At 47.6% G+C, this 9,267-nt stretch overlaps 2 protein-coding genes across 2 annotated transcripts in view; both read left to right on the top strand.

The window, feature by feature from the left end:
- LOC119951774 (zinc finger protein 229-like) overlaps positions 1-9,267 on the top strand; it is a 711,453-nt gene that overhangs the window by 61,648 nt on the left and 640,538 nt on the right. The window lies entirely within an intron of this gene.
- LOC119951768 (zinc finger protein 721-like) overlaps positions 1-9,267 on the top strand; it is a 290,874-nt gene that overhangs the window by 273,302 nt on the left and 8,305 nt on the right. The gene's annotated exons all lie outside the window — the stretch shown is intronic.

The following is a 9,267-nucleotide window of genomic DNA, read 5'->3' as shown; positions in this document are numbered from 1 at the left end:
GTGTGTCTTGGTGCTTTTCCAGTCACACTGATGTTTAAAATCTTTTAAAGTTGACAAATCAGGGAAACATTTCTCGTTCCAGATTCAGGCCGACGATATTCAGGACCGAATGAACCGAGTGACTCGGTCAGATCTTGATGTGACGTCGGTTTCAGATTTCTGTCTGTAAATCCTCACTGTCAATATCCTGGACAAGGAGTTAACAAAAGACATCACTGTCAGTACAGGATAAATTCAGAACAGACAATTGTAGTTTCTCTGAATATCTTTCCTCTCTCATCCCCAAAGCGTAAATCTCCATCCCACACTCTCCTCCATTCTCACTCTGCTGTATCTATTCACCCTCCCAATTCTCCTGAAGGTGCTGATTCAGGCTGATGACAGATCCCTGCGCTGCTTCCTATCATCTCTGGTGGCTGTATGTTGGAGAAGGTCACACACTAGTAGCACCACCAGGATGGTTGGTTTTTCCGTCCTTTTTGCCCGTTTCCCGGGAATTTGGTGAACAAACTTGGTCAAGCTGAAGGTTCAGTGAACCTGTCGACAAAATCATGCTGAAAATTTCAAAAAGGTCTGGTGGGAGAGGAAACCCTCGACGGATTTGGTGAGTCCATGTGGCTCACCAGGAGGGAGGATGGTGGCGTGACTCCAGTGGGTGCAGGGATATGCTGGTGGGAGTACTGGCCTCAGAGTTTGAGAAGCAGGTTGGGAAGTACTTTGAGAAACAGGGCAAGCTCTGCCAACATCTCTAATGGAAAGGATCCTTTTACTTGCCGGATCGGAGGAGGGTAACGTTGGAACATGGGCGGATCCTTTCAGAAGAAGTAAGCTCAGTGGATGGAGTGAAAGTGAAGTGGGAGGAGGATGTGGGCCGGAGGAGATGATGGGGTGGGGAGTGAAGTCCTTGGCAGGGTGAACTCCACGTCCGAGTGCGAGACTGGGCTTGGTCCAGCTCAAGGTCGTGTTTAGGGACCCCTAACCAAGGAGAGGATGAGCAGTTTTTCCCCGGATGGGACAATAGGTGTGAGCGGTGTTCCGGAGGTCCGGCCAACACCACATGTCCTGGTCCTGTCCCCAAACTAGTCAGCTTTCAGGTCTCCTTCTTATCACCATGTCACTGATTATCAATATCGAACAGGAGCCCTGCCCTTTGGTTTCCATATTTGGGCTGTCAGACTCGCTGGAGCTGCAGACAGGGGAGCGGAGGCAGATGTCCTTGCCTTCCCCTCGTTGATCGCCCGGCGGCAAGTCCTGCTCGGTGGAGGTCTCCAACCCCACCAAGTGCCCCCCATGGCGTGAGGATCTAATGGAATTTTTATACTGAAAAGGTTAAATACACCGTGAGGGGATCAGTCAAGAGTTTTACTCAAGGTAGTGGCCTTTTATTACTTCAAGGAGCTGGTCACTGTGTTGCTGTGGCTGGGTGGGGGGATTGGGAGATGGGCGGGGGGGGGGGGGGGGTGAGTTGTCTTGTGTCAGATTGTGTTTTTATTTCTTTTTTTCTTGTTGGATGTTTGGGGGTTTTATACAAAAGATTTTGGAAAACTGAGAAACCTTAATATAAACATTTTATTTTTAAAGCAGAGATGGTCAATCATTTCCAAATGAAATTGGATGGGCAATGCAGGTTGCAGAATGGAAAATGTTATTTTTAAAGCAGAGATGGTCAATAATTTCTAAATGAAATTGGATGGGCAATGCAGGGTTGCAGAATGTGACCCACTCAACACTGACAGAATTACTCAACAGAGTTGGCATCGACTTGAAACGTCCAATGGACTCCTCGTCTTCTGTTATAAATCTGACTGGAAATATATAACGTAGCTACAGGACTACATTACAAAACCAGAATAATCATGTACATTATTGCAGAACAATCAACAATGTATCTAATCTGTGCCATAAAACACCAGACATCACTCTGTCCTCATAGAATCAGAGTTTTACAGCAGAGCAAAAAGCCCTTCAGCCCATCATTTCAGCATCAGCTACTAAGTACCTATCTATTCTCATCCCATTTCCCACCACTTGGTCCACAGCCTTGCATGCTATGGCCTATCAAATGCTCTCTGCTCTTATATTCTATACCGTAGCTAATAGAAGCAAGAATCCCACAACCTGATGGACTGAATGGCCTAATTCTGCTCCTGTGACCTATACTCTTATATCCCCTTGTGACCACCTTATCTACCTGTCCGTCTTCAGGGACCTATGGACAGGCACACGAAGGTCCCTCTGGTCCTCTATGCTTCCTGGGGTCCGACCAGTCATTGTATATTCCCTTGCCGAGTTAGTCCTCACAAAATTCATTACCTCACACTTTTCAGAGTTAAATTCCATTTGCCACTGTTCTGCCCATCTAACCAGCCCGCCACATCATCCTGTAATGTAAGGGGCAGCAGGGTAGCATGGTGGTTAGCATAAATGCTTCACAGCTCCAGGGTCCCAGGTTCGATTCCCGGCTGGTCACTGTCTGTGTGGAGTCTGCACGTCCTCCCCCGTGTGCGTGGGTTTCCTCCGGGTGCTCCGGTTTCCTCCCACAGTCCAAAGATGTGCAGGTTAGGTGGATTGGCCATGCTAAATTGCCCGTAGTGTCCTAATAAAAAAGTAAGGTTAAGGGGGGGTTGTTGGGTTACGGGTATAGGGTGGAGATGTGGGTTTGAGTAGGGTGATCATGGCTTGGCACAACATTGAGGGCCGAAGGGCCTGTTCTGTGCTGTACTGTTCTATGTTCTATGTAAGGCTTTCCTCCTCACTATTTCCCACACCACCAATTTCTGTGTCATCTGCAAACGTACTTACTTCCTACATTCACACCCGATCATTAATGTACACGACAAAAACAAGGGACCCAGTACTGATCCCATCGCAACATCACTGGACACAGACTTCCAGTGACAAAGACAACCTTCGACCATCACCCTCTGCCTCCTGCCACAAAGCCAATTTTGGATTCAATTTGAGAAATTGCCCTGTATCCCCAGGGCTTTTGTCTTCCTGACTAGTCTTCCGTGTCAGACTTTATCAAAAGGCTCAAAGAAGTCCACTTAAACTGCATTAACTGTACAGCCTTCATCTCCTAGTCACCTCCTCAAAAAATTCAAATCAAATTTGAAAGACCTGATCTCCCTCTGACAAAACCATCTTGACTATCCTTGATCAATTCTGCCCCACAGACTTTTTTCCAATAGTTTACCGACCACTGATGTTAGACTAAAATCCAAATCCAAACCAAATCCTACCAACTGTCCTGGCTTGAGACAGCTCATGCCTCTTTAACCTGTGATTCCCCTCTCCCCAGTTGCTCCGTCTGGACTGCAGACTTAATTACCTGCAAAGACTCATATTCAAAGCATCATATTGCATCTTGACTTTGTCTATATATATGTTTCTGGAACCCACCTCTTCATTCACCTGAGGAAGGAGTGATTCTAAGTCAGGGGTGGGCAAACTATGGCCCGCGGGCCACATGCGGCCCGCCAAAGGTCTTTATGCGGCCCAACAAGTCATAAAAAAATTTTTTTAAAACATTTTTTTTTTTAAAAGGTTAATGGGGGGGGGGGGTTGGGTTACTGGTATAGGGATACGTTGACTTGAGTAGGGTGATCATTGCTCGGCACAACATCGAGGGCCGAAGGGCCTGTTCTGTGCTGTACTGTTCTATTTCTATATGAGGCGCCGAATCATAACCGGGTGAAGTAATTATTACTTAATATACTATGCGGCCATTTAAAATTGTGAATTTCTGAATGTGGCCCTTGCACGGAAAAGTTTGCCCACTAATGATTCTACCTCCGAAAGCTAGTGATTCTAAACAAATCTGTTGGATTTTAACTTGTGTTGTAAGACTTCTTACTGTGCTCACCCCAGTCCAACGCCGGCATCTCCACACACTGAGTTAGACTCACTGGTCTGTAATTTCCTGGCATTTTCTTACTTCCTTCTTGAATGATGGTGCCACATTATCTGTCCTCCTGTCCTCTAGCTAGGGGCCTCACGGTAGCATGGTGGTTAGCATAAATGCTTCACAGCTCCAGGGTCCCAGGTTCGATTCCCGGCTGGGTCACTGTCTGTGTGGAGTCTGCACGTCCTCCCCGTGTGTGCGTGGGTTTCCTCCGGGTGTTCCGGTTTCCTCCCACAGTCCAAAGATGTGCGGGTTAGGTGGATTGGCCATGCTAAATTGCCCGTAGTGTAAGGTTAATGGGGGGGATTGTTGGGTTACGGGTATACGAGTTACGTGGGTTTAAGTAGGGTGATCATTGCTCGGCACAACATCGAGGGCCGAAGGGCCTGTTCTGTGCTGTACTGTTCTATAAAGCTCTGCTCCTGTGACCAGAGAAGATTTGAAAATTGTCAGATCCTCTTCAATCTCCTCCCTTGCCATCCCACGAGGCCTGGGATTTAAATAAGTCAACAATTAAATAAGTCAACAATTGAACGTCAGGGGTGACACGGTGACAGTGGACCGCATTGCTGCCTCACAGCGCTGAGGTCCCAGGTTCGATCCTGGGACCTCAGGTCACTAGACGTGTGGGGTTTGCACATTATCCCCATGTCTGCGTGGGTGTTGCCACCACAGCCCAAAGATGTGTAGGGTAGGTGAATTGGCCATGCCAAATTGCCCATTAAGTGGAATAAGAAATAATTGGATACTTTAAATTGATTTTTTGAAAGCAATTGAAGGCCAGAATTTGAAAAGAAATGGAAAGGGGACGAAAAGAAAGTGTTTTACTCCCAGATGTTGGAGACAGGAGGCAGTTTCAGTCTGTGAAGTTCAATCTTCACTCACAGAGAAGCAGCAGCTTTGCTGGGCAGACAGCGGAGGAAGCTCCCTGCAGCCATTAACACAAAGTCCGGATCCTGATTTGCTGGCGGCCCAGCGTATTTTCGGTCCTCCCCAGGTTGCCATTGTTCTTTTAGCCAATAGGAGATGGATTCGGGCCCCACGTGAGGGTGGCGGGGCTTTCACCGCCGGACGCACTGACTGGTTTCCAATCCGCAGCATTTTGTTTGTCCCAAACTGACAACGAACACCCCTCCATTCCTGTCTCGTCACAACGCAGGCCTGTATGAATCAGCCAATAGGAATCACTCTGAAGCTCAAGCTGTCACTTCCATATTGTGACGTCACAAGATGTCCATGTCCTGCCGCAATCAGCCAATAGAATCACTGCTCCATCGACTGAGGTCCGGAACAGGAGAAGAGGCGGAAAGTTAAAACAAGCATTTACTTCACCCCCGGCCTCGGTCCACCAGACCCCAAAAAGCCGATCCACATACATTGCAGGAACGAAGGTGAGTTCTGTGCCGCAGTAGTGACCCAACTCCAAGGGGACAGGGGAAGACCAGTGGCATATTACTCAACACGACATTCACCCGTAGTGCCGGGCTTATCTCGCTGTGTGGCAGCTCTGGACTGCGCAGCATTGGGCGGTCAGGGTCAGCGAACCTACAGTAATGACCGGAGGTATCATCTTACACACCCGGCATCCCATTGTAGAAATGTTGAACAACAGTAAGCTTAGATCAGTCTCAAACCTACGACAGACCCACTGGGAAACAGTCTTCATTCCTAATGATTTGGGATGCCGGCGTTGGACTGGGGTGGGCACAGTCAGAAGTCTGACAACCCTGGTTCAAGTCCAACTAGCTTTCGGAGCACAGCTCCTTCCTCAGTTGAAAGTTCACCTTCAGCTGAGGAAAGTTCAGCTCCTTCACCTGAGGAAGGAGGAGTGCTCCGAAAGCTAGTGATTTGAAACAAACCGGTTGGACTTTAACCTGGTGTTGTAAGACTTCTTACTTAATTCCTAATGATAGATCAGTGGTCATCATAAAGGACACCGGGGAAAACCCTGCAGAAGGAATCATACACAGGAGAGTCCTATGTACACTCTGAGATAGATGAGGAGGTAAGTGGAATGATAGTGGAAGAAGACTAGAAACCCCAGAATTCACCTGGATGTAGATGGATCTAGAAAATATATCAATGGTCCCCATGAACCAGATGGGCAGTAGTAGATGACAAATTAAGAACAGTCCTCTCGGGAAGGCTGGAAGGAGCACTGTGAGCAGAGGTGGCTGAATTGGTGGCTTTCACTCAGGCCCTGATCATGGCCAAGGAAAAGATGGTGAACACATACACAGATAGTAGGTATGTCTTTGGGGTCGTGCACAACTATATGACAGCATGGCATGGGAGGGGCTTTGTCATTTCTGGAGGAGATAGGATAAAACAACAACAGCGTATAGAAGCCTTATTGGAAGCCACAAGGTTACCAAGACAGGTAGCAGTGATAAACATTAAGGCCCACCAGAAGGTAGAGACACCCCAACAAAAAGATAATGAAGCAGCAGACAAGGCAGCCCAAATTGCCCTGGAACAATTCCCGTCAAAAGTGCCCAGGGAGAAGACATCAGTGTTGAACTATCACACAAAGACATATCAAGGGAAGAAAAGAACGAATGGGATTTAAAAGGGGGGGGGGGGGGGGGGGGGGGGGGGGGGGGGGGAGCCAGATAAGAAAGGGATCTTGAGGAAGGATGGAAAGGTAATTGCCCTGCCTGCATCAGGCACATCCTCTTTGAATAACACCATGGAATGGACCAATGGAGGCTATGATGCACTTAATCGGAAAGGAATGGTGGTGGCCAGGAATGGAGAGAGATATAGCTAAGCACTGTCAGAGATGCATCCCATATGCGCAGTACAACCCGGGGCACCCCGTAAAGATCTGGGTGGCAAATCAGCCGAGACCAAAGGGACCCTGGGAGAATCTCCAAATTGATTTTACTGGATCACAACCCACGAGCCGGGGAAAACGATACTGCCTCGTAATAATTGACCAGATGGGTGGAGGCATCCCAAACCCGTGACTGTATGGCCACAACCGTGGCATGAATATTAGCCAAGGACGTGATTCCTCACTGGGGGGTACCCTTGCAACTAGATTCGGACCAAGGAACATACTTTACTGGAAGAGTAATGAAGAAAACATGTGAGTGGATGGGGATCAAACAAAAATTCCACATCCCTTACCATTCCCAAAGCTCAGTAGAGCAGATGAATAGGACCCTAAAACCTGCCATGACAAAGGCTCTAGGGGAGAAACAGCAGCAATGGGTAGATGTGCACAGGGAATAATAACAGGGGAGAAGAAATAGTCCGATAAGGGACAGGACGCGTAGATACATATTAGAGATCAGTAATCAGTGAAAGGAAATGCGGCAGCCAGTGTGGACTGGACAGGAGACGGAGGATAAAAATCTGGACATTTTCTGGACCGCATTCCCTGATGTCCCTACAGCAGGGACGAAGGTGATGGTAAAGGTGCTACCTGAAAAGCCTGGGATCGCCCCCAGATGGACGGGACCGCACCAAGTTCTGATCAGTGGGGATACCTGTGTATGTGTGGACATAGAGGGTATGGGATCATGGAAACATTGGACACAATTAAAAGTATACCGAGAGTAAAAATATGTATTTATGTTCAAATCCGATAACTCCACACAACCAAAATTCCGAAGAGCTGCAGAAGACCCATGATGTTTGCTGTAATAATGATAATATGTTTGATGGTAGTAACCGGGAATAGACTCCCAGCACAGAATTAACGGGACTTGCATGTAAATACCTACTTGTACATGTCATATGCATATGCGAAAGGCATCGATGTCTCTAGCTGTTGGGTGTTTGCCCATGTACCAATCGATGCAAAAGGGGGAATACCCCTGAGATCAGTGCCCTTTAATATAACGGAGGCGGCAGCATGGATAATTAAGCAGAACGAGACGCGGGGGAAATCGACGGAAGATATCTCTGGGATAGATATGTACGCCATACTTACAGAACAATGAAAGAGGGCAGGGTCCCATCTCTCAGGGGTGTTCACCGGGTTTTACCAATCCCGGTATAATTTCTCCCAAGCTCCGGCATCAGTGGCGTGCAGAGGTCTGGTGATGCCCGGGGCAAATCTTGATTGTATGCCCCAAAGCCCCACGTAAATATTTCATTAAATATCACCAAAAAACCTATAGAAAACGTAGTTGCACCCGTTCTAGAGCTATTCACTGACCTCTTTATCTTTAGAACATAGAACGATACAGCGCAGTACAGGCCCTTCGGCCCTCGATGTTGCACCGACATGGAAAAAAACTAAAGGCCATCTAACCTACACTATGCCCTTATCATCCATATGCTTATCCAATAAACTTTTTAATGCCCTCAATGTTGGCGAGTTCACTACTGTTGCAGGTAGGCATTCCACGGCCTCACCACTCTTTGCGTAAAAAACCCACCTCTGACCTCTGTCCTATATCTATTACCCCTCAATTTAAGGCTATGTCCCCTCGTGCTAGCCACCTCCATCCGCGGGAGAAGGCTCTCGCTGTCCACCCTATCTAACCCTCTGATCATTTGTATGCCTCTATTAAGTCACCTCTTAACCTTCTTCTCTCTAACGAAAACAACCTCAAGTCCATCAGCCTTTCCTCATAAGATTTTCCCTCCATACCAGGCAACATCCTGGTAAATCTCCTCTGCACCCGTTCCAAGCTTCCACGTCCTTCCTATAATGAGGCGACCAGAACTGTGCGCAATACTCCAAATGCGGCCATACTAGAGTTTTGTATAACTGCAACATGACCTCATGGCTCCGGAACTCAATCCTCTACCATAAAGGCCAACACACCATAGGCCTTCTTCACAACCCTATCACCTGGATGGCAACTTTCAGGGATCTATGTACATGGACACCGAGATCCCTCTGCTCATCCACACTACCAAGAATTTTACCATTAGCCAAATATTCCGCATTCCTGTTATTCTTTCCAAAGTGAATCACCTCACACTTCTCCACATTAAACTCCATTTGCCACCTCTCAGCCCAGCTCTGCAGCGTATCTATGTCCCTCTGTAACCTGCAACATCCTTCCGCACTGTCTACAACTCCACCGACTTTAGTGTCGTCTGCAAGTTTACTCACCCATCCTTCTGCGCCCTCCTCTAGGTCATTTATAAAAATGACAAACAGCAACGGCCCCAGAACAGATCCTTGTGGTACGCCACTCGTAACTGAACTCCATTCTGAACATTTCCCATCAACTACCACTCTCTGTCTTCTTTCAACTAGCCAATTTCTGATCCACATCTCTAAATCACCCTCAATCCCCAGCCTCCGTATTTTCTGCAATTGCCGACTGTGGGGAACCTTATCAAACGCTTTACTGAAATCCATATACACCACATCAACTGCTCTACCCTCGTCTACC

Source organism: Scyliorhinus canicula, chromosome 17, assembly GCF_902713615.1.
Source record: "Scyliorhinus canicula chromosome 17, sScyCan1.1, whole genome shotgun sequence".
Classification (NCBI taxonomy): Eukaryota; Metazoa; Chordata; class Chondrichthyes; order Carcharhiniformes; family Scyliorhinidae; genus Scyliorhinus; species Scyliorhinus canicula.
Note: the sequence above shows the minus strand (reverse complement) of the source record. Positions and strands in the feature narration are given on the sequence as shown.